At 41.7% G+C, this 26,780-nt stretch overlaps 1 long non-coding RNA gene across 1 annotated transcript; it reads left to right on the top strand.

Moving 5' to 3' along the window:
- Positions 1-6,449: 6,449 nt before the first annotated feature.
- On the top strand, positions 6,450-25,414 carry LOC308199417. Its single transcript, XR_013954627.1, has 4 exons — positions 6,450-6,528; positions 6,627-7,826; positions 10,966-11,116; positions 18,214-25,414. It is a non-coding gene; the product is annotated as an uncharacterized lncRNA (long non-coding RNA).
- Positions 25,415-26,780: the final 1,366 nt, after the last annotated feature.

Here is a 26,780-nt window from a genome sequence, read left to right as displayed (position 1 = left end):
TCTTAAAGAGCTTTTTATTTTGAGAATAGATTTCTCCCTGCGATCCCCAAAATGCAACTTTCTAGCTCAGTTCTTTCCTTTATGACCTCCCTGTAAATCAAATGATGTCAGTAGGATGCACGTAGTGGACAAGCAAGGATGCAGACCTGAAATTCTGTAGCATTACGGACCTCATGCATCAGGTATACAGGCATGGCAGAATTTGGCGTGTGATCTTTACTGAAGCCTCAGCCAGGATTTGTGATAGTGGTCAAGATGGAATGTAGGAGTGGTATTTCTTAATTTTTCTCACTCCAAATGTCCTCAAGCCTGTCTGTCTCAAATACTCTGCTTTTATTCTTAACAAAGGAAAAGAGCATTAAAAGAAAAGAAAACAAAAAACCCTGAAAGCAAGTTCTCTTGCATGTACCAGTTTTTGCACTCAATATAAGGTTTGTTTGCTTTTTAACATTTCCATTGCTGAATTCATCCGAGCAGTTCCATCTTGCTTGCTCCAGTTGATAGTGTTAGGCACTGGGGGGATTAACATAAGGACACTCATCTTGTTCCTTGGCATAAGTGGAGCCATCATGTTGTCTTCATCTACTCAAAAGCGCTGTGTCAACATGTCCCTGCAAAAAAAGTGTTCAGGGTGTCTAGATAACATGTGTCACGTGTTTGACACACCACCGTGTTATCTCATCTGGCCGAACACTAAAGATAAACAGTGTCATGGAAGTGCACACGTGCTTTAGACAAGGTCTGTGATCAACTCAAATTTACAACCTTTATGTCCGACTGCAGCATAAACAAAAATATAACGGACTTATATTGTCTACATTTTAAGATAACCTGTGGGAAAACTTGCATTATAAAATCAGAAGTGTTAACACTGGAAGTCAGAACATTTACCAGCAGAAACTACAAAATTTCCTACTGGGTGCCTAAGTACAAAAGAGATACTTACTGTTATTTTAACTAAATGCTAGTTATGTACTTGTTTTGCTTTCTAGATACATATCCCTTCTAAAGTGTATGCCTAAAAATCTTAAAAGTCAATTTATTCCATTGTTTTCAATAGATTTTTTTGCTCTGAGCAGCAAACCTCTCCCTCCCTGCTTTGGCCCCCCTCAGAAACAACTCCATTTCTCTTTGTGTTAGCAGACTGGAGAGGAAATACTTTGAACCCTCCAAAATCCTGTTGTTTCACTGATGAATCACAGAATTTAGTGGTGGGCTAAAGAGGTTACTTTTCCTACAGCAATGCGATCTGGAGTAGATGAGAAATCAAACTACTTATGGCACTACCATTGTAAACTGGATAAATATTTCCAGACAGTGGATTCCAATTTGATCTATCATTTTCTTTCTTTCTCTTATATGCAGATCATGTGAGGGCCTTCCAAATAAAGGATATAATGTCAAGGGAACAGGGGTAGGAAATGAAGATTAGTTTCCTTTTCTTCTATCTTCACCACCCAGTGAGAAGTTAATTTTGGCTGTGTTCAGTCTGAGTTCACAGAAGGGAGAACACTAAAAAGCTTATTTCTGGTAAAAGTCCACTGCCAAATGAAATGGAAAGAAGAAACAAAAATAATAATAATGAAGACTGAATTTGAATTGGGGGAGGAACAAATATCCTCTTCAGAGTTCAGCTCTCGTCCCTTTGGCATCTTGATTTGCCAACTCATTAGGAAACATCTTCTTAATATTTTCCTCTAATTTAAATAGACAGATGCTGTTTCTCCACAAAAGGAAGTGGTATGAAGAAAGTCTGTCAGAGTCAGTTTGGCATTTTCTTTTGTTGCATTTTGTATTTATTGACCTTTTTTTTTTTTTTCTCCCACAAATAAACTCAATATGATAGACACAAGTCCTTTGGCAACAAGGAAATAGAAATCACTTGTAGGCATGTGTGCCCGCGTCCGCAATCTCAGAAAGCTATGTCAGGGTCCAGATTTGACAGATCAATGTTGTATATATCTTTTGGATGCTGGCAGCAGTCCTTTTTATTTAGCATAAACTGAGTACTGAGTGGGCAGAAATATATGGGCTTAACCGAGATAGAGCACTGAAAGGCATGGTCGACTGATATTATACGTACACCATGGTGCAAAACATCTGAAGCCTGTGAGGTCCCATGGCTGTAACTGGCAGGAAGACTGTAGAAAGCTGGCCAGCCCTGATTTGAAGGCCTAGCCTCATTCCCCTCATCCTCTTGGCCCACTTGCAGGAAACTCTGGGTGAGGTTTATGGACTCATTTTTGCAGGAGGTCAACTGAGAGGCTTGTAAGTCCCCAGTGGCCTCGGAGTCCAGCAGAGCAGGACTGGATCTTATTCCCATGGCTCTGCTTACTGACTGTTCTGCAAATTAAGTCCAGAAGCTTCCAGAGTAGCATAAGCAATAGACGTCTTCTAGCTTATGTCTGGCCAGGAAGAATATTCATTCAGAGGCTTGCATTCGCCAAAGCCCCCAAGCTCCAGAGCCAGGACACAACTTCGTCCAGGTGACAATGACAGTGGAGCACCCCAGAGATCAAATTCTTCTTAATGGGACATACAGAGGAGCACGGAGGGTTTCCAGTGCACACCGAGTATTGGTCTGAATGCCACACTGCTAATGTATCTAATTACACCCAAAATCTATCTGTTCCTTGTCACTTTGATTCATCCTCTTCCTTAATGCCACCTTGTGTGCTGGAGCACAGCCTCACTGGAATCACTGCTCTGTGCCAACAGGCTGCTGGAGCATATCCGATGAGTCTGAAGCCCACTGAAATCAATGTGCAGGTACTCATGGGCTCACTGGGGCCTTGCAGTGACTTCTAAACATACGGCCCACTCTTCCCTCTGCACGAGCTCATGCAGGAAAGCAGCACGGTGGAGCAGGTTTGGAAATCACAGCTAGCAATGACTGACCTGAACTTCCCTTAGTTAGAGACCAAGGTTATTCCAGAGTCATTGCTGCAAACTTCACCAGTTCCTGTCAAGGAGAGCTAAGCTGTTAACCTGAAATGCCCCCCATCCTTCATAACCACTGTTTTATTTTGTTATGTAAAACGGTGGTTAAATAAACAGCCCTCATCTGCTGTGTGTAAAGGAAGAACAGTGCCTGTCAGGAGAGGAGAGCCAAGAATTTGCTCCTTACAAGGTTATGCTTGCTCTCAAAAAAAAAAAAGGATATACCAACTGGGAAATCACAGGCCATGGAGGAATGTGGTGGCACTGGGCATCTCTCCCCAGGACAGATGAGAGGCTACACGCTGCAGACAGCATCCTTCCAGCTCTTCTGCATGTCAGCTCCAAAATGAATGCATGGACCTGGAGTTACGCGGTGCACACGCTGTGGGGTGTGATGAGGTGATTCTGAGCAAAGAGAGAGCTGTTAGTGAACAGTGATCCTTACCAGTTATTTCCTGTGTGATGAAATACCCACCACTTGTGATCAAAACCTATCACTTAATCACAAGGCATTTTCCTTGGAAATATGCATTTAGTTGGAGCATTCACGTTTTCCCCCGTTTTTTAAGGAAAGGTTAAAATACACTTTTCACACGGACTCAGAGCTGCAATTCCTCTCTCTGCTCTCATTCCCATGGCCAGCACTGGCTTCTCCCCTCTGTGACTTGCAGACATGGCCCTGAGAAATTTTTCAGCATTTGGGAGAGAGCAGGACACAGCTCTGGTTCAAGTGACTCATTAATAAGGGCTGTTTGGGCGTCAGTAAAGTGTGCTGTGATCTTCAGCACCTCTGCGTCAGGGATCATGCGGGACTCCTCTAGCCCCCCGAGGCAATGAATCTAGTGACCCCGTGTGAGTGATTCCCAGAGAAAGGGACACCCCACAGTGGGGATCACACTGCACAGAGACTCACACAGCACATCTGGGTTCATCCCCAAGCCCTACTCCAACGCAGAAACACAGCAGTCCTACCTCAGCAGGAGGCTGGGACTCTGGGTGCTGCTGCCAGCTTCTCTCATGTCTCTAATAAGACGTGAACTCTGGAGTTTTTTTCACAATTGCAGCACTTACACTCCTCTCAGGAGATAAATGTTGTCTGAGATTGCACTGGAAGTGTTCTCCCAGGAGGAGAGTTAAGCACTTTTTCTCCTCTCTGTCTGCCTTACTTTTGTGAGAGGTGGGAACATAATATGTACAATGCTTCTTGGATGTGTCAAGTTTCGTTGAAATTGGCCCATGTGTTCAGAAGTTGTAAGGGATGGGTGGAATAACAGAACGAAAAGGACACGCCGTATGGGTCCATTAAAAAATCAGCTGCAAAATAACGCTTGTTGTACCATCCCTTAGTACCACAAGAATTGGGGTTTCCGTTAGCGATTTAAATCCATTCCCAGATGAGATACACTGCAGATGAGATTCAGCCACAGCTCTCCTCGCTCTCTCTTGCAAGCTTTATGAATATTGCTCTTTTCATTTCCCTCGCTGACAGGGCCTCAGTCGACAAGGCCCGCAATTGCAGAAGACGCTGCAAGAGCCCGCTGACAGGTGATTAACAGCTCCTGGATGCTGTGAGCCTGACCACACTTCTGACCACGGGAGCAGTTAAACAAATTATCAGCAGAGCCGTTCTGTGGTTAACTAACCCTTTTCTCTAAACAAGTCTGCTAATGACGTTCCCAGGCCTGGCACCCCGGTACACTTGCAAGCCAGGCACTCCACACTGAGACAGGTTGTTTCTCTCATTTAACAGACGCCTTTAAAACACAACAATAACAACAGCAAAGACCAAACTGGAAGGCAGAAACGAATCTGAACTCTTAATATCATGCACAGCAAAATTTGGATAAATGAGTGCATTTTAATAGATTAATTCTTTGAGGGGTCTTTCAGCAAGGTGAGGAAGCTGGGATTTATTTGGCCCCGTTTATTTCAGGGCAGTCTTTTGCCAGAGTTTTCTGTCAGAGCTAATATTTTGCTCTCCATCCCAGCCAGGGCCTGAGGGAATGGGGTAAACCCCTGATATTTCAGAAGATACAAGAGTCAGAATCCCAGAAGCTGGCTGAGCCCCTAAACATGGGCAGCAATTGAGCAAACACTTCCCCTTCCTGTTTGCCCACAGCCCTTCTTGGAACCGCCCCAAGGAGTAACCTGGGACAGGAGGGAGGGGAAGCACTGTGAGGTGCTGACTTTATGGGGGAAGGGGATCCACGTAACCCCACGGTCATAGCAGGCTTTGTAGAGTAGTGTGTACAGGGGGCTTCACAATAAGTCTCTCAAACAGGATTTGATCACAAGTAGGTCACTGATCTGGTAGGAAAAGCAGCTAGGTAAACATGGGAGGTGGCATATGTAGGCCCAGGGCCTAGGGCCTCTCAGGGACAAAAACCTTCACCTGCAGTAGCAGGATGCTCCAGAGCTGCTTCTGCCTGCTGCTTGAACTATATTCAAGTTTTGGTTTGACCTCACACTTTTATTGCTGAAAACTATTCAGTTCTGAAGCCAGAAGTCTTCTCCATGTTGGCTGGCCTGCAGCTGTCCTGAGGGGTGCATCACCAAGATGCTCTTACTTCCACACACTGGGTGCTTTTATCTGCCATTCCCCAGATGTCACGGGGATTTGTTCTTCCACTCACACATGAGAGAGCCCCTGTTCTGAAGACATGTCACTGAGGGTCCAGCACTACCTTGTAGCAGTATTGAGACAAACTGTCTACCTCAAATGCCTCCCTGGTGTATCAGACTTGCTCAAATTAATAAATGATGAATGGAGCTAAGAGTGGAAGGGAGATGAGGAGATTCCAGGCCCTGGGGTGTTTCATCTAATGACGGGGACATCATTGTTGTGACTTTGCAGAGACTTTGGGTTCTTGACATCTGTCTGTCTGTGACTAAGAGTATAGTCTCCTGAGAAAATAAGTGCTTAGGGCTAATTTCAGTCTTTGCTCTTCATTTAGAGATGCCTGGGTGAAATTGAATGTGTGAGGATGGAGGACAAAAGAATATGCTTTAGCCTTTAAACTTTTAGCTGTGTATGTGTTGTGACATTTTGGAAGATTCCTGTCATACAGTGTGTTTTAAAGCCACTCCTTAGGAAGCTGTAGTCATCCGAGGTATAGATATAACCTAGGTCTCCTACAGATCTAAGTTGTTCTCAAGAAGCTCCAGTACTCCAGATCACTTGGACTCCTCCCCATGTTTCCTGGGCTTAGCCTTTTCCTGGGACTGATGGGGGGATAAGGCTGTCACTCCAGAGATCATTAGATCACGTCCTGAGGGCACAGTGAGGAACATGCTAGGTGCCACCCTGATTGTGTCTACTTAGAGAAGACAGGGATTACCAGGAGAGATGGAAAGTTATAACGACCCATGTAGAGTAACCATTTTCATTGTAGCTTCTCCTCTTTTGTCTTTTCTCCTCTCTTGTTACAATATAGGCAAGGAATCCTTGTCATGACAATCAATTCAATAGCTCTCCAAGGAATAAAAGCAGATGGTTTCACACCCTTACACAGTGAATTGTGTAAATGAGAGAAGAGTCATTAAGTGCAGTCACTGGTGAGAGGTTTTCAGCTCCAGCGACTCTTTGAGGTGTGTGCAGAGAGCACAGGGAGAGAGTACTTACCATATTTAGGCAAATAGAGTTTGGAGGGAAAAACATTATGCAAACCTGCTTTTTTTCTTTACAGCTAATAGAAGCAGGTGGATGTCCAAAGTGCAAGCTTGGAGTGCTTTTCACTTCAAAGGTTTTAGAATAAACCACTTTATTTTTCTCCTTAATGCATGGATGAGAAGTTAGATCTTCTCACAACCTAGCTTACACTTGGCATACTTAACCCTGCTGAAAGTGCTTCCTATATTGGTTCAGAATTGAGAAGGAGGAAGAAAACAAAGCTGATGGAAGAATAGAGGGACATTCATTTCTGTTCTGCCATAAATCTCATCTGGGCTCTCTTTTTGATTTAAAAGAAAACATCTGAAGGTCAAATCACTTCTTCATCCAACAGGTTCTTCAGGAGAACTTAAGCTTGCTGTGGTTCACCCTCCCCTTCTGCTGAAGCTTTGCAGATGGGAATCCAAAACTGATGGGGCCAAAGGGCAAGAGAGAAATGGTCTTGGGCTGTAGCAAAACTGCAGGTGTAAAGGAAACTGCCAAATTTAAAGAGGAGACTGGCAAGTTCTAGACATCAACCTGTAGAGTTTTTGGACTGTGGTTTTGGTCTAAGCACCTAACTTCTATTTTATTTCACAAAATAATGAAATGTTTTCACTATTTTTTTCATCCCTTTGTAAATGGTTCTAAGTCCCTCAGCTAGAAGCTGGATGAATCTCAAATTTACATTGTGAGCAAGCGAGGACAAAGAGTTTTCTTCTACTGTATGTCCTACACCACTGTCATGAAATCACAAAACTGTAACTGAAGTGCAGCTGTTGTGTTATGTGAGCTGCAACAACCCTACAGTCTCCCTGAAAGACTTTCTTCTCTACAGTGCTCCTGAAACTCATCTTCATTTCCCTGTGCACAGCATCTTGTACCACAAAGGCCTCCTTTGAAAAGACACTACAGGTGTCTGCTGATGGGTGGTTAACTGCGCCAGGACCTCACCACCTGACCACACTCTTGACCACAGGTGTAGTTTAGCAAATTGTTGACAGGGCAGGTTTTTGCTTAACAAAGCCTTTTGCTATAAGAAGCCTGATAATGAAGGCACTCCTTTTGGCACCCCTTTGTGCTGCTAACTCAGTCTTTTGGGAAGGGGAAAGAGAAGGAGAAGCATTTAAGACAGTTTTGATGCTCTACAGAGCAGCGCTAATGAAAACTGAAGGCCAGAGGGAGGGGAGAGAAATTGCCATCTCCTCAGGAAGGAATTCAGCAGACTTCTCACCAGGTCTGTTTTTTAATTAACTTTGTGACTGTGATACTCAGTGGGTCTCAGTAGGGTTCAGTTATCTCTCTGTAATTGTCTAGTGCCTTAAGATATATCTTGGGCTTCCAGCTGCCCTTCAGATAAATGTGGGTCTTTGGGATGTCTGCCTGTCCTGTGCGGATGCTTTGGATATCATGAGAAGGTTAAAATGTCCAGTCACCTAAATTATTCAAAACTAGTCTGGTACTTTTTCTTCTTATCACAGCATCGTATCAAGGTGTTCTCTAGTTTTGAAACCAACCCTAATATTTACATACAAATTATCCAGAAAGAGACCGGGTGTGCTCACCTGCAGGATTCACTGTGAAGGGCACTGCTAGGACAAGGGAGTTTTTTAAGAGAGAAATTTTACTAGTGCCCTTGGTTTCCAAAATGAAAGCTTATTTGCCCTGTGTTCTTAAGGTCAGAGGATTGCTTTCTCTATGACAAAACTAAGACAAAAGTCCACTTAAGTCTGGTGATAGTTTAAGTGGTAGACATGCTATTTCTTTAAGTTGAAGGTTTTAGCTTTTTTTTTTAATGGTTAAAGCAAGAATAATGTGCAAATGCATAATCAATAGCACACTTTCTGAATAAGAGTTCTTAAAGGAAAAAAAAATCTCAAGAAGTGTAAGATTTTTTTTTCTGTTTTCCTGCCCTCTGATATGTTGTAAAACTTCTGTTTTTACTGTGTTCTTGGAGCAATGGATTTGTTTTGCCAAGAAAAATCTACAAGCTCGTGTGTGTCTATGCAGCGGTCAGAGCAAGTTTCTGCGATGTTGCTTGCTTTTGCAGAGAGATTGTCAGCAAAAGCTATCTCTCTGTACTGTAGAAGGACCATGAACAAACAGCATTTCTGGATTAAACATGTGTTGCTTTCAAATCAGCCATATAAAGATGAGGTCACTTGCAGGTGAGCCTATCAGTCAAAAATGCACAAAGGACTGTTTTTTTCCCCCCAGTGGTCACAAGGAGAAATTAGGGGAGGGAGAGAGAGAATTGTGTTTTGTCAGCCCAAATCAGAATTTTGTGGGTCATTTGCAGAAACGAGGAAAATAAAATCAGTCAGTTTGGGCCACTCCATTTCACTTTCAGGTTATTTAACTGTGAAACTAATGACGACAGTTTTCAAAGAATGATCTCAGAACTAGCAGAGCAGACATAAGGCTACAAAATCACATAGATGCAGAGGGGAAAAAAAGCCCGCCTGGTCAGTTCGTAATGGTGTATTGGAGAGACGGTATGATTTAAGTACTAAATTTTTGCCAGAGTTTTGAAAGCTGAGCCTCCTTCAAAAAAAATAAAGTGAAAGCACTCCACCCTTTCCCCTCACTATGTAAATTCAGCAAAGGCTCAGACAGCAGCATGTGTAGAACTTTATGATGGGCTTCTTCTTATGCTTTGAGTGGTAAAATCAATAACATGTAAGTCCTGAGGGCAAGGAACAATTTGGAGCTACTATTTCAGACTCTCTGCAAATTTAAGGTGCTATTGCTACCTTGTTATTGCTACATATATTACAGTTTTTTCCTATTGTGTGTACTACAGCAGACAGTGTTTGTAAGACATAAATAAATATTCAGTACATATAACATCACAGGTTATACCTTCCTTTTTCAAAAATATGTTTGTAAAGTTAATAGCTAGGGCCTCAGGTGCTTCACTACAGGTTTATTGAGACAGCCACTTATATTTGAGGGTCTGATGCTCTGAGTCTGTAAAGGGACCTTTTTGTTTTCACTCATTCCTCCCACCTTCCCACACCCTGAATCATACCCTTCTATTCTGGGAAAGAAGTGCTCGTGTTTCAGGTCCAGCGCTGCTCTTGATCCCCTTCTGACCTGTGGCTCTTCACTGCTCAGTGCCTCAGTTCCCTTACTTTTGGATAACTGATGGTGAAGCTCCTCACCCCACGCTTGCCAGAGCAGCTGGTGATGGGGTGCTTGGAGCAGTGGTGGTGGAAAGCACCACTAAGAGAAAAGGATTATTCGGACAGTGCTGAGCTGTAGCTGTGACGTGTGTGGCACAGAAGCCACATTATCCATAAATATCTAAAGGAAATGGTTATTGGAGACAAAATCCCAAAACAATTTATTGAACTGCCACATGCTGTCTTTCTAGTTCCACAAACTGTCACAGGCAGTCTTTGAACTTCCAGCTTTACAGTCACTCATAAAATGAATGACATGCCTTATAGGCAGCTGTCAAATGTGTTTAAACTCTACTGCTTGCTCCTAGGTAGCACTGGCAGTGCTTTTGCAAGCAGCATGAACCTGTCTGTAGGTAGCTTTGCACTGATGAGGAGACATCTCAGAGGAAACACCTTTACCAGCACTTGCTCCTGTTTCCTCTGAGAGGGCAAAGGCAAGCCTTTAACACTTTTGCTAGCCACCCCTAGTTAGACCAAGAAGGGATTATGAGCCTCAGGAAAAATAAAAAGTTCTCCCTGGGAACGTGGGAAAGCTGGTGTGCTTCCCAGTGGATGCTCTCTGGGGTCATGGCACCTTCCCAGTTCCTCCACTCACACACCAAACCAGCCAGACCTTTCTGATGTGGTAGGTCCTTAAGATAGAAGCTCTTGCATTGAAATGCTACTGCAGAAAGTACAGGAGCTACAGCAGGGGAGTTTGCCACCCTCATGCACTTCAGGTTTACCCATATTACTTGCTCAATCCCAATTTACATGTAGTAAGACCAAAAGTTACACAGCCCTGGGAACCCACGCATTTATGTCTGACTGCAGCAGATTAAGCTCTTGTTACCAATCAGTGGCCAGCCTGTTTTTCCAACTGTTTTCTAGGAATTCTCTTTCCCTCCCCAGTCCCAGCACCCTTGAAGCATTTGCAAAGTATTCCTTTTTGGCTTTTGACAGTCTTGGTTTCAGATTATTTTTGCCAGCTAAAGGATTTCTGGGCAGGTTGACAGACATAACATCTTCTTTTCAAAACAGTCCAGATACTGGAGCGATGGGCTGGGAGCTGTGTTTGTCTTAACTCAAATTGCAGATCTATCACTCAGGCTGGGAAGATCTCCCTCTCTGTTCTTTCTGAAATAAAAAAAAAAAAAGCACCCGCTTTCATCTCTGTCCAGGTTACTTTAAAGTTTCTTCTGCATCTGTCAGGAGTTCATCTGGTTGTGTGAGAGAACCTTACCAATGAAGAGGGACTTCTATAAAACATCCTGATAGCAAAGAAGTGAAAGAATCACCAGAGGAGAGAACCCTTATAGGCCTTGCGGCAGCAGTGCCACCTTTCTTGGTGACTTGATTTGAGGTAATGTGTCTTATTTTGTTACCATGAAGAGGTTTTTGTGACTGACTTTCTGGACAGGTCCGAGACGCTCAAAAGGCCTGGTAGATACTTACATGAGATTGTTCGTGAAGCACTTCATAGGACTTTCAATGCTTTAAGCAAAATAGCTAGCACCAGGGATGGGATACCAGAAGTGCTTTGTCTCCACTTACTGTAAATGATCATAAATTCTACTGCTATTTTATTGTGGTGGCTGTAGTTCTTGGAAAAGTAAAGGGGGTGGGGGACCAGTTCCCAGTTAGTTTTATAAAGTACAAGGTTGCTTGTACTGGTACCAAATCCAAAGTGCAATATTTCAACTATGAATGATTGGATGTTTTCCCAGCTTCCCATAAAGTCATTAAACACAGTGTAAAGGGTCACCCATAACATAACCAAAAGATCATTGCATGCAGAACTGGAGCAGATTGTCAAGACAGCCATGGTTTTCCGGAAGGTGAATAAACACTTCCAACTACATAGCCTTGGAGGTAGCCATCTTTGTGAAAATGGGCCTTATAAAGCATTCTTCAGTAAAGTTTCCTTTATAGCTCACTGTGGCTTCTCTAGGTATGTCTTACAAAAGCAGCAGCCAAAAGTCAAGAGCCCTTCCATCCTTAGGGAACCCATCTCATGTGGAACTTCTCTTTGGATCTTGCATTAAGGGAAGATTTCTCCCCTATTGGACTAGTGACCTTCCAAAACTGAGGAAAGTGAGCGACTCTCACATTTTTTGAATGTTTACATGGCAAAGTCCCATCTAACGAAGTAAGGATGATACCCGGAAGATCTACATGTTACCTCTCCATAGAAGTAACAGGAAGTTGTGTTGTCACTCATGTTTATTGAATCATTTGGCAGAATTTGGTTGCTATAATATGATTTTTCTATTAACCTATATGACTGTTCAGCTAACTAGTGGGGAAACCATTATTTTCTAGACTGCTTTGTTAGAAGATGAAAGCCACTAGCAGCAGCTCGAGGTATTCTACCTGCAAAAACAATGCTCCTACAGGAAAAGACCTACAAGAAAAACAGGAGATGTCATTATTCAGAGGGGACACTGCTATGTGCTGGGATGTGCATAGCATCTCAACAAGTGATTGTAGTTACAGATTTCTGCTGAATTTCACCAGTGAAGTGTATCCCTCAATGTCCAATAGCGTAGGAAGGAAAAAATGAGATTGGGAATCAGTTCCTGGCTTCTCTCTTAGCAATACAAAATGTTACCAATAGAGCAATGCAGATCACCATGCAGATTAAAATGTTCAAAAAGACTTTGTTTTTCTCAGGAAGTACTCAGTTCGGAATGGAAAATAAACTCCTTTAATTTTTCTTTTGACCACTGCTATACACACAGCTCATTATGGAGCTGCCACACGAAGTACTGCCAAATTGAATCAGAAAATGTTAGTCCATCTGTGACACACAAGAAGCCAATGTGGTCCATTTCATGCTTGCTTAGAGCAGCAACAGACATGGAAGCGGAGACTGGATGCAGGACTGAACTTTTCACAATCCTGGGTGTGTTTGGGTAAGGGCTTTGGCTCAGTTTGCTGTGCCAAAGTACAACCAGGCCATGAATCTGAATTTTCCCCAAGTTCAAATGCAGTCCTATTCAGACTCCTCAGACCCTTGTTTATTTGGCGTGTTGTGACATTTATACACACACACAGGGACTCATTTAAACCGTCCAACTCAAATCCTCCTACAGCCACAAATGCATAAAATTTGAATGCTTTTTTTTCAGACATTTTGGCTGAAATGAAACTTTTTTACAGTAATAAATAACAGAATAATTATTTTTACTTCCTACACAGGAACTCAAATGTTTGATTGATTTTGCTCCTTTTGGCAGAGTTGATAGGTCTGAAATAGTTTTCCCTGGCATCTCAGAAATACCGGTTCCTATTAACCCTGAAGAGTCCCGATGACCTAAACTCAACTTCAGGGTATTTGATTTCTTTTCCCTCCTATCCACATGGGAATGCAGGAGGAAATGTAACACAACATAGTTGTGATTAGTGTCTAACTTTTCTTTTCCCCATCCCTAGCGTCTGTGCAATTGCTTAAGGTAACTTTACAATTGTCTTGTCATAGACATGCCCTTGTTTTCTACTTCACACTTGGTCTTGGAACTGGAGAGTTTTTGATATTTGCTTAGGATTTCTTTATCCAGAAAGAAGAGCAGAGAGCTACTGTTCAGTTTTCAAAGGTAATCTGTGAATTGTACCCCCATTACACCTGAAAATTCCAACCATTTCTGGTGTCCACAGCTCTGTGCTTCCTGGAAGTGTTCAGTAAGCCCTGTGCAAACCAAACATGTTGGTCTTAAGGGCCTGCACCAAGTATGGCTTGACATTTCCCAGAAACCTCAGGCTGAGTGTGTGTGTGCAGGACACACTGTCTGCACACATACTTCTGTCTGGGAAATGCCAGGTTCCACTCACCATTGGCAAATGCTCGTGCTTAATGAGAACTACTGTGCTGACAGATCTTTGGCTGCTTTGATTACATGTGAACGGTAAAGACATTATTGTTCTCACTAGTGTGCCTAGACCCACATGCTTGCCTGCCTGGGCTTGTTCCATGCCACTGGAGTTTTTGTGGTCTGTGTGGCACACATTTGTCTCATCATTCACCCGAGCTGATTCAACTACCATGCATCAAGGCAAGCCCATACTCAGTTTAATCTCTTAAGCCCTAGTTTTATTGTGCATGCACCCACAATGATAAGGAAGAGATATAAAAGAGGTATAAATCTGGGTACATTTATATATGGGAGGAAGAAGTACAAGCATAGACTTCTTTATTAATTTAATTTTGTTTAAATAATTTATGAAGAGCTCAGAAATCAGAATTCTGCATGGAAGAGACAGTGGGGTGAAGCACAACACTGGAGGCTTTTCCCATTGAACACCATTGTGATGATGCAAAGAAGCCCAGAAAACAAATTCACGTATTGTGGTGACTTTAACTGTGTCTGGGCATAGTTATGTTGACATCAGCTGCTGACACTTTTGTGCTTTACTGGTCCTGCAGGGAGGTTCTTGGTAGGTTCTGCCTTCCACAGGCAGATCAGGTCTTCAGCGGGCTTTGACACCTTCTGGCCATACCAGTCTTTCTTCACCAACCACAGAGCCCCCAGGGTGACATTCAGTGGTAGGCACTGTCTGCAGCTAGGTCAACGTGTCTGCTTATCAGTCTGTCATGGGGAGAGTGTCACTGCTTTACCCATGTGGTGGCTGTGAGGATAAACATGTCATTGGAAATGTTCAGAAGTGGAGGGCTGGAGAAGAGTGCATGATAGAGTGGCCGTTGTGTATGAGTAAGAGGTTGTCTCTGTGTGTGTGCATAATTTCACTCAAATTATGCAGCCAGGATCCAGCATCTGAGAATCATTTTCTCTGAGGATCATAATTGTAAAGCTTAACCAAATAAATATTGAACGACATTATATAAAACTCCCACACAGAGCCCTGCAACCTGAAACATAAAATATATATGCAGCATATTCTGCTCACCGCAAAACTATGCTAGGAGTATAAGAGTATCTTTTAATATGGATTGGCTAGTATCCCACTCCTGGGTCAGAGACATGACGTCCCAATAAACATTCATGGATCGCTTGGAAATCACAGGCATCCATGATCTGTCTTGCCTGCCCTCCCTTTTTCAGCTGAACATTTAGAGCTGAGCTGATACGGCCACTCAATCCTTCATCGTCGTTCTTGTCTTAATTCCACCAACTAATTCATATGGTGCAGTTTCATCAACCGAATCATTTTGAAGTAGTTAAGTTCTTTTGGGGGCTTTTAAAGCAGCTGGTTGTAGCACTGACTTGAAGTCTAATTTCTCTGTCTCCTGAGAGGATACTTTTTTTCTGCCTCACAGTTTCTTGATGACTTCAGAACCAAATAAATACAATAACTTCTAATGCTCTAGTTGCTTGCTTGGGTTCCTGCTTACAGAGGGAGCCACTATGCTGAGAAAACAGCAATAAGAAAACTCTATAAATTCAGTCTTACATATTCAGAGCCTTGTAAAACCGACCAGAGCATGAATTCCCACAGGCACCAGATGATATTTGATTCCTTCCACTGTGAGACTTCAGCAGAGTTCACCAACATATACACAGAGACAGGTGTCCAAACTGCTACTATGCAAGTGAGAGAAACCTGTATGAATAGAGCCTTGCACCCTGACATCGTGGTTATGTGCTGTTTCACTACATAGAGCATTGGGAAATGCGTTAGAAGAGCTGTTATATCACTACCTATATCTGGTGGTTCTACTGGTATGAAACCATCCCTCTTGCAGGTGAGGAGGTTTCAAAACTTCAGAAGGTGGCAGGTCAGGTGGATGTGTTGGGTATTTTTCTAATAATTTGAGGGGCAGATAGGCTTTCAGGAAGTGAAACTGCATCCTGAACTCGGAGGCTTTTGTCAGATTTTGTTCAAGATCCCTACTGTGCTTAGATCTGCTTTCTCCTGACTTAATCACATGCATATCTGGGCCTGTCTGATGGAGCATTTGAGGACCCAGTCCTGAGAGAACATTGTTATGCAAACCCAGCAGTAGCCCAGCCAGCGCAGAGCAGTTGAATGAGTCACAGGCTTTGTGGCATACAGAGGCTGCAGATGGAGATTCATGTTCACACCAAGAAACACAGCCTCATTCTGTACTTGCTGCCATCTGGAGACAGAGAAATTAAAAACAACTGGCATGTGTTAAACCCCCTCCACCCTTTTATATGGTTTAATCTTGCAAATTGCATTTGTTTAGCAAAGGAAAAATGTATTAATTGTTCTGCAAGTGTGACTAATGGTGGTTAGTCCCATTCTGCTGTCAGGAGAAGGGCTGCCATTAACTGCATTTAACTCCTGCTTGAAGCTGCCCTGCTTCTCGCAAAGTTTTCACACTTTGGCCAGCTTCAAAGCTAGCCCTGTCCATCCAAAAGCACTCAGAGGTTAGCAAGAAGACCTGTTGGACATATACTGTAGCAGATTTAGGTCTGAGCTCTCTAGAACTTGGAGAAACTCAAGGGGTCTGAACACAAAAGAGTTCCTTTTAGATGGAAATATCTGTTTCTCATCCAGCCTGTTGAGACTGACTGCTGACTCCTTTAGCACTGTACACATCACTGATTGAAACTTTCATTGTTTCTAGACTGGATGACCATAACATGGCCTTTACATCCAATCTGAAGTTGGTCAAGGGCAACACGTTCTGTTTCATAGGCATGGTGACTGTAGACACACAACATATTCATGGCTTGGAGGTTTCAGAACTGAAAGTCTGATCTCTAGAAATTATGTTGGGATCCTCCTTGCTAGTCAAACTGTCCTCCCTTCAATTCAGGGAATGTGGAAAAGGCATTTTCTACACTGCTGGAAATGTACGAATAATAAATGCATCTGCTGAGGTATAAGGAAATGTTGGGATGTCAAATCTATCTACAGTTCCATTTCACATTTATTTTTTAATCCTTCTGCTTCTATCTCTGTCTATGTCTTATAATGCATTCACCACTGCCGTTGCATGGTGTGTGGCCAAGAGCACATAAATGTGGCTAAGAAATACCACATAGAAATAAGACACTATCAACATTAATGGTTTTTGGGTAGGTCCTAAAAAAACACTGAATGAAGATGGGATGGCACATGCATGCAACTCCTCCTCCACATATGAGATGTAAAATAAAAATCCTATAAGAAAAGAATTATTTCACATTGTCAGAGGAAGTAGAATCAGTGCAGTTAAAGAAAAGAAACTGTAGTGATGTAGGATAACTTAACAGTGAGATATGTCCAGTGGAAAAGTCTCAGAGAAGTGGAAAACTTCTCTTTGCAGACTTTGAGATAAACAAAGCACTGAAAAATACCCACCAGGGCACAATTATCTGTGATGAGAACAGAGGTACAGAAATAAAGGTGGATGAGTAGCAATTCTTTCTTTTTCTAATAATTCCTCTACCAAGAAGTCAGACAGACTTCAGTATGTGGAATGTGATTCCATCCTAATGCCAGTATCAGCTTCATTGTATATGTGCTACCACGTTTACTGCTGCTCCCTTTGCTTAGATCACAGAACAGAACAGAGAGCACAGAACTGCTAAATCAGAATTGACAGCCTACGAAGCCAAGCAGTCATATTCCAGCAACAGTCAAGTACTTTTTCAGGGAAGAATTTGCAAAGTAATAAGTTCCATATCTTTTTTTGACATAGTCCGGAAGGAATAAGCAAACAAAAGGGACAGCATGTCTTCTGTCTGCTTTACAGCAACGTACACAAATTTTGTCCGTATCTCTTTATGGATAAGAAAGCTGCCAAAATGGAAGAAAAATAAAAACCTGAAGTAAATTTTGGCCTGGTTTACCAGTGCTATGGAATAGAGGACCTCTTTGAAACTGTCTTCTCAGAATTGCCTGAGATACGAGTGACTCTCTTTTTGTTGCTCTTTCAATGAAATGGATATGCTTAGAAATTTAGGCAGGGTTGTGGCCCTTTTGGGTATGCCGTGGGCCTTCCTTTACTTTCTCATCAACTTGCCAGGCCTTGCCTTTGTACTGTGTGGACTCAAACTATGAAGACAGCAGAACTCCAGATGATGCATCTCAAGGGTGCGGCTTCTTTGCCATGGGCAACACAAGCTAAAGTTTACACAGCCAAGTTTACTGCTTTTTCCAGTGATCATATTTAGAAACAGCAAATTAGAGACTGATGCGATTCAAATCAGATCGTTGCATTTCTTCAGATATGCATTACTCCTACCATTTTTAATCACGTTCTCTACACACTAAGGAATGTGCTGAGTTCAAACCTACCTGCATTTTGTCAGTGACACAGTTAGCCTTGAGTCTAGTCCAAGACTGACCAGAATCAACTGTTCTGTGTCTCACCTTCATGGCCACCGCTCTGTAGACTCTGCCATTCACTCATTCTGTATTTTCTCTTACTGGAAAGGGATTAAATTAAGGGAGAAGTGATTAGAAACAGAAGGGAACTTGGTTTTAATGATCTGTACTTTGTTCACAAAATAACTCACAAACCATTCACTGATACCTTTTGATTTGCAGGCTCTGAGTCAAATCAGTGATCCAGAAGAGCTCAGAGAGGAGACGTTTTCCCCCCCTCAAAGCAGTGATATTGGAAAAAGATGTGGCCCTCTGCAGCTGTCATGGCCTTTGATATCCAGCTACATGTTGTTTCCATATTGCATAGTGAACTGTGAGACCAGATGATCTCCATAAATAATGCAGTCTTGCGATTTCCTCAATTACTATTCCAACAAAAACTTCCAAAGGGTCGATGCACCAGGGAGCACTCTGTGAGCACATGGGGACACCACACCTTTAAGGTACTTGTGAGCACAGATGAGAGATGTCTCTGTGTGAGAGGCAGTCTAGACATAGGCATCCAGTCCTGTAGAAGGCTTTGACACTTGGAAGTAAACCTAGAACAACTTGCATTACAGAAGAATATAATGCAGGGCATTGAGAGATCTTGCTGATCAGTGTTGTTAGCATGGTTCCTGTTGTTCATCTGAGACTGTTATGCTTATAAGGTTTAATTATTAACATGATAAATTGTGGACATTGACTATGAGGATTCCTTCATAACCTTTAAATGTCCTCCTTCTAGGAAGTCCTTCAAACCCCTATATGAAAAATTCCTAGATAGAGCTTTCTTCTACTGTGATATTGTTGCAGTTGTAACAAATTCATTAGGTGTTTTTCTGCTGCATGAATCCCTAAGAAGCCCCTTTCCCAAAGAGCATTCAATAAGAGCTTTTACCCTATACCAAGACATTGGCCACAGGAGTGAGAAGTACATATGACTTACTAACACATTTATAACAGATAAAATTAAATATAATAAATTTCCTTTTCCCCACCATGGATTATCACCTTTGTGTCTCCTCTACCAGCAGCTATGAATTAATTTCTAACAGTCAGACTTGTCTGGCCTCCAAAAGTTCCTCTTTCCAATGAAATACTGTGTCATCTCTAAACAGTCTTTACCAGCTTAGCTGAAGGCATCCTTGAAAGACTGGGCCTTCTCAAAAGGCCTGACTGGGTCTCGTGAATGCCCGTGTTTTTAGATAAACAGCAGAGCAGGATGTTGAGGCAGACAGCACTGGCAGAGCTGAGCAGATGGGAAGGTGAGCTGAAACAGATCAGTTATTCACTCAGGCCCCAGCTGAAAGTTGATTATACGGAAAGCTGTGTGTAAAGTATTTATAGTTGGGCCCCCAAACTCAAAATCTATTCCAAGTGGGATAGTTTACATAGTCAAATATATTCCCATTAATGCCTGTATTTTCTTACTAAGATGCTTTATTTAGTTGTGTTTTTTGTTATTGTTGCTGTTTTTTTCCAAATCTGCTAATTGCTTCTGAGCAATATCATCCCTGTGAAATGTTCTCATTGAAAGATTCAAAGGCTATGAAAGGATTGAGAATTCCCACCTAACTGAGAACAGATTTATGCCTGGATTCAGCCCCCAGTCCTGCCTCCCACAGACAGTTCCCAACAGAAGAAGTCACTGGGTTTCCTTCCTAGTCTTTCTGAGCACTGGAAGTCACATGCACGTGGGTGCTTGTTAGTAGTTAAGCCTTTATTTTGATGCATGGTGTGATAGCTTATGATACCATAAAACCTACCAAAAATAGCAACCCAATTGTTGGCTGCAAAACTCACAAAGGCTTTGAAAAGCTCAGTGATGACAACTGTGAGAGCCGGTAAGACATCTTATTGAAGGGTAGGTAGGTCTTCTCAGAACAAGACACACATTCATGTACACGTTTCCTGATCTTTATGTGTATATGCATGTGCACAGAATAGACACTACATTTGAAATTGCCTTTTGTAGTCTGGTTTTACAGCTGCACTGAATGCAGTCTGGGAGCATGACAAAAGAGTGACACTGCAGATCTCTGTCATACCTTTTCTGCAGGATTTTCACTTCGATACTTTTCAGTCATGTTTTGACTGATATGTGTATATATTCACACACACAAGCGTATCTACATATGCATAACAATATTTATTTTAGAAGGATAAGTTTCTTCTATATTTTGTTTCCTGCTAACGCTGTGATCTCTGGAGACCTGGGCTATATCTTCTCATGTTTGGCTCATGTATACAGAAAACACATCACAATAACTTCCCTATTTTACCATATAGAGCCTAATTTATAATGGTTTAAGATGAGGGAGGAATGTCTGTTTTTTAATGTAAGTTTTGTTGAACTTTCAAGAGTAACTTTGTTGCCATGTGACCTGAGACACAGAAAATGTTGATACCAGTAAAATCTTAGCAGAGTATGCCAAGAAAATCAGCATTTAGTTTACCTAGGATATCCCAGAGGAAACATACAGTTAATATTGGAGTTTAAAATATCTTAGCCTTGGAATCTTAAAACTCCATCAGCACTTGGAAGAGGGGGAAGAAAGAGTAACAAAAAATCCCATAATAGCAACGATGTTAAACACACACATGCAACACAACTCAATGGATCACTTTTAGGTGCTACCGGTTATTTCTGACTGGTTTTGCTCTTGATCTCCTCTTATTTGAAGCACTACAGAAAAAAAAAGAAAAAAAAAAAACAAAACACTTTCCCTTTTTGAGAGTACCTTATAATGAAAACAAGAATATTTTGAAAGGAAAGAATAGGAAATGTTGACTGGGGTGTCCTGCTGCTTTTTAAGTAGTCCAGCTCCCAAGATTTATGTCAAGAGCAACAGAAGGTTGGAAATGAAAGAATGCTCTTGAAGTTATGCTCCGTAACTCAGCCGAGCAAGATCGCTTTTTCATTTACCTTGTCGAAAACCCAACATGAAAAAAAAAGTTGGAGATAAAAATCTTACACTGTTACTGGAGACTTACAAATGATGTGGCAAAGTAAACATGCGTTCCATGCATGAGAAAAAGTGCTCCGTTCAATGATATAACAGCTCCCTGGCTCAAGACAGGTGGTACATAGTTTTAAATCTGCAGAACATTGGCTTGAGTTGCATCCTTCTGCTCTGAAGCAGTCCTCATACATGGACTCTCTGTAAGGCTGGGGGCCTAGCCCTGCTTCCCTGCCAGCCTGCAGACAACGTGGCTCTTCCTTTGCTGTCCTTGGTGCTCATGGGTTTTATAAATGGAATAATTTACTTTCTTTGTGTTTGAATTTGACAGCATCCCATGCATTCCACTGTCCTTGCCAAGGTAGGTACTTCTGAATGTGAAAGCAGATGTCAGTAGGGTTTATGTTGTGGGATTATACATCCAATAAGGATCAGTAATAGAAGTTATATAAGCAAAAGGGAGCAAGGCAGTTCTGTGAAGAGAGTGCTATTGCCTGAGAAAGGTCTCATTTGTATACAAGTGTGCTGATTTCTCCACTGCATATTTCAGATTTTGATACACAGCACCTTTAAGTCAATGTATGGAAGGATTCCCATTGCCTTCTGATGACTTTGGACATGTACCTTTGGCCGTAGTCGAGTGTTTTTTTCTTAACATCAGCAGGGTCCAAAAGTCATTGTGCTGAGGTATTAATGATTTCTTTTTATCTTATTGTTTCAGCAAAAATATTAAAACCTGGAGGCAGCTTTCTTGCCAAAAGCTTTCTCCCAAAGCCCAGGCCTCCAAGCCTCGATCAGGCGTGCAAGGAAGCCCAAATTTCAGATGCAGCATGAGGCAGGTTGTGCTAGTACCTGGGAAAGGAAGCGCATGCACTGAATGGATCAATGATTAGTTTGAAATCAATTATTAGGTGAAGATGGCTGTGCATAACATGGGTACTTTCAGTGGGCTGAAGTGTACAGTGTATAATTCAGCCTGCCTGTCCTCAAATCTTGATTATTTTGAGGTTTCCTAAAATGTCTGTTGCTCAGCCTACCTATATATGATAATGATACCTAGATAGTAACACCAGAAGGGATTGCCATGACTGCACAGACTTTTGGCAGAGCACAGACCAGGGAATGGCACATGGTTCCTATCCTTAACTCCAGTCTCAGCTGTATCATGTGTGAAACATCACATTTGTTTCCAAGAAGTAACTATTGTACTGAGTCACTCAACTCATGTGTAATTCACTACAGAACATCATAAAAGTATTAAAGCAGGGCAATATCTAGCATATCTAATTTAGACACCTAGAACTCATTATTTCAGCTACATTAAAATTGTCATCTTCTTTACATGGTGTAATTCAAACATCTGGAGTAAAGGCAGTTGAGTGCCTTCTGGCAGTGTCACCTGCAGGTTCTTTTACAGCAGCAGATGAACATGCTGTAAAGACATATCTCCACTCAGGATCTAGTTTATTAAGTTTTCTTTCCACACAGATTCTCAAACCGACACTGCAGGAAAGGTCTTTAGCCAATACACATCAGGATATCAAAATGAGCTTGCAGTGCTTTAGGCTAGGGTCACAGAATCTAAATACCTAACACTTCAAACAGATTCAAACCCATGGAACTCGTAGCTGTTGTACTTGTGGTACAAATTCAGCATGTACTTCATAAAAATTGAGAAATTAGAACAGGCTAATGACTGCCTTGAAATCACACCCGACCGTGTAAAAGACAGAGAATAGATCTGAATTCCGCTTTCCTTCCTCACCTCTCCCTCTGTAATGGGCCAAGCCAAAAGCCTTCAGTCTAAACAGACCTGAACTGCGAGGAAGTGCAGATCCAAACTCTTACAAGCCAGGCCATTTCTAATTATTTTTATTATCTCATTAAATTTATTATGAGACAATATTTATTATTAAATTTTTATTAATGCTAACGACCTCATTAACTCTCTGCAAAGAGTTTGTCACATACAATACTTAACAGCTGCCTGATTTCAGGCGTTGCGAACTCACTCATCTGTCCCTCTCCCCAGCATGCATAGATCCATAGCTATCCAGCCGTGTGCTCTACTCTCTTTCAAGAAGGATTTCATTTTCATGATGCTGTATTTCTTGGAAATTTGCTGTAGTCCTGTTATGGCCAGTTTTTATGCCTTCCTCCTCTAGCTGTGTCCCACATATTTCTTCTCATCTGCCTTGTTTCCTTCTGTGTTGATCCAGATGGATTGTATACCAGAACCGCATTGTCTCCTGTGGAGAATATCTTCTGGCTTGTTGAGTCAACCAGGGTTTGCAATGCCCCATTGGGGTTAGGCTGTAAAAACCCTCTATTATGTGTGCAGCTGGGCTCTGAGAGCAGATTTCACTTTGTTCTTTCTTTATCCACAATTGAAATGGCTTGGATAGCATAATTATTAAATGCTGAGGATCTGGACCACAGCCTTGAAGGATTGTCAAAAGAGTTTTGAGTCACTGGTGCAGCTGAGAACAGGATGTGGGACTGACAGGATCAAGAAGGAAGGAAGGAAGCTACCATGTGAACCTGAGACACAGCCAGGTCTCCTACAACTGGCTTGCTGGGTAGGCAACATCCAATGCCAGACATCTGGAGATGAGCACAAGTCAAGAGTCATTTCTGGAAGAACATATGGATCCTGTAGTCATACCCGTCCCTGGATCAAGGGAATCAGACATTGCACCAGCAGGTCTCATCCCATGCATTGACATAAGAACAACCATGTGCAGGCAGGCACATCCATCCTTTTTTTTCAAGTCAGGCTATATTGAATATCCTAGATGATGGACCAGAGAGCAGGTGTAGGGATATTTCCACAGAATACCCCTCCAGCTTTGGCATAACGTGGTTCAGAGTTCCTGTGCTGGAGCATTTAACATTTCTTAATAGATTTTTTTTTTTCCCTGAAACTTTTTAAGCTCTTATAAATATTTGTTCTCTACAGTCTCCTGTGGCAAACATTTCCACACAACTTAACTACATGCTCTATAAAGAACCACTCTTTTTTCCCCTTTGTCTTTAACTTTCCAGTTTGCTTCATTCTTTCCTATTCTTGTGTTGGAAGAGCGTTAATAATTATTCTGTTTGTCTTCTTGCAGACCAGTCGTGATTTTACAGAAATCTATTCCTCCCCTTCTCAGGCATCTCTTTTCACATTTCTCCTGTATCATTCATTTGACATGTTATCTCTGGTAGGTTAAGAACTGTAACAGGCTGAGGATCAGAAAGATATTTCTGTAGTTTCAGGGAGGAAGGAGAAACGGAAGTTGGGGAGGAACCTGGACAGCAGATTAGATTACATGTTTTGTTGTGAAGGCGGTACAGCTTTCACCTGAAAGAAAACCTATTTTATTTATTTATTTTTTTAACTTAGATTTGCTAAGTTTCAGAAGCTGTAAGCATACAAAAAGGAGGACAGGAATTTATGAAAAGCTTCAGTTTCCACATAAAACTTAAGCCCAGTTCTCCTCTTGCCTTTCATAAAAGTATATCTGTAACATGGTGTTAACTTGAATTATTGCAGGGATTAGAAGGTGAGATGGGTCCAGGTCTTAGTTTTTCTCAGCTCTTGGTTTTATGGAGGTACATCTCTCCTGGATTTTTATCTGATTTACACCAGGACAGATGGGAGGAAAGTCAAGCCTATTGTTTTTGCACTCTGCTTTTGACAGTGCTGAGAATCTTCAGGCTATAAAAGTGTCCACGCTATGCTGTCTTCCATCTGTATTACATATATTGTATCTGTCGTGCTGGTTTGGAAGAGCTGATGTTTTTGGCAAGCTTTCCTTCTTGTACACATCTAGCATCACAGCATTAAAAATAGCGATGGATGGGGAAAAAAAAAATCTAACTCATGGGAAATTTGCATTTTATTCCATATTGGAGTGGAAAAGAATACTAATTTTTCCCCCAGCAAAATGAAAGGTGTTATCAGTTTTCAATTAATTCTCATTCAAATGTTAGGAATATCTGGAGGCATTGGGACCCTTCAGCCGTAGGAAGCTCTGACTTCTCTCCTATAACTGTAGTTGCCTAAAAGTTGTCTTCAAAAATGAATAAAAGAGAGGGATGGGCCTATCTAGAGTGAATGTTATCTCATCCTAGACACTGCTTCTCAGATAAGACAAATCACTGCATGTTTGGAGGTACTTTGCTCTTTGTGTTAACCACATAATGAACTCAGACAAGCCATTTGACTAACTGCTTACCTTTTAGGCAACTAAAATTAGAAAAAAAAACCCTTCTCTGAATACTTTTTTGGAGATAATGTTCAGCTGAGAAGAATACAAGGTTATGACAAACTCAGAACATCAACATCCATGAGGAACACCCTAGCTGATACAGAGTATAACGCTGATGGGCAATATTTTATCTTTGTTTTCCTGGCAGAAAATCCCTTTAGAAAACAATCCTCTCCTAGGGAAGACTTTGGAATGAGATGAAGCCCTGCCTTCTCATGGGATTTTTTTTCACTCAGAAATTAAGAAATAGCTTCAAGCAATAAAAACAAAACAAACAAACAAACAACAAATAAGTATTTATTTATTTATTTATTTATGTTAATGAAGCATACAAGTAGAAGCTGATAGACTGAGAGCTATAATATTCTCAGCTTCCATAGCCAAGATTTATGAGGGCCTTTTCTTTCACACTGGCAATGGCTTTAGACATGCAAAAATTAGATATCCAATCTAAGTAGTGTCTGAGCTCCTTCTGTGCTCAATGTAGAGACACAGACACCTCTAGACACAGTCATCTCGTTGGTTCTACAACTGTGTCTTAAAATCTGAGGAATTTAGATGTCTGTGAGTAAGGAAGATTTGTCTCACAATATATATGCATCATTTAAAAGCCACTAAAAAACTTGTGCCATTCTTACCATCAGCTTATAAAGATGGTAGAATGAATCAGCTACCCAGGACAAAATGTGTTTCCCAGCTTTAGTAGTGATGGTTCTTTATCCCCAGAGATTTTTCCCATAAATGAAGAAGTCCAGGGAGTAGCAGATTGAGAGTGACTTTAAAAAGTTCTTGATTAGATCCATTAATTTTGGCTGATAGAAAGGTCCCTAAATATAATACCTGAACATTGCTATATTAAAAAACAAAACAAAACAAAACAAAAAAAAACACCACCACCAGCAACAAAAAAACAGCTTCTGGCTTGAATTCTATTGTTGTCTTTAATTTCACTGGATCAAGTATGTGTGGATTTTCATATGGCTACACCTAAAGCCATTTTCCAACCAAATTTCAAGCCTTGTTTTGAAAGTACAGACTCGCTAGGACTATGGAGAAAAAATGCCTTCAGTTCCAATAATGAATGTTCAGCAAGGTCATCAGCAACTGGTTGGTGTGTATTGTGATAGGAAATACCCAGTGGTTTTCATCAGCAGCCCCGATGCCAGCCTCCTGATGGTAACAGTCCAGAGGCTTCCTAGTGGCTGTAAAGTTTAACAGAGTCTATAAATTAACCTCTGTCTAAAGCATCCTAAGACAGCTCCTGAGCATGGGGTGAAGGGAGGTGGTGGGAGGGAAAGTAATGTGGTCTGTGAGCTGAGTAGTGTGCCAAAGGGGTGAACAGCAGTAAGGTAGGAATATGGGAAAATAAGCGGTAACACAGTCTGGCATCTACCCCAAAACACTCCAACTGCTTCGTGGTGTCGAGTAGAAACAGATGAAGACAGAGCCCTAGATCACTGTTGATCCAAAAAAGGAGTTTGTGTGCCACACCGTGTGCCCCCATCTTATTAGCGTGCTGAGGAGGGACCTG

This window comes from Anser brachyrhynchus (genome assembly GCF_964034855.1).
Source record: "Anser brachyrhynchus genome assembly, chromosome: 8".
Lineage (NCBI taxonomy): Eukaryota > Metazoa > Chordata > Aves > Anseriformes > Anatidae > Anser > Anser brachyrhynchus.
The sequence above is the reverse complement of the archived record's forward strand: the minus strand, read 5'-3'. Positions and strand labels throughout refer to the sequence as shown.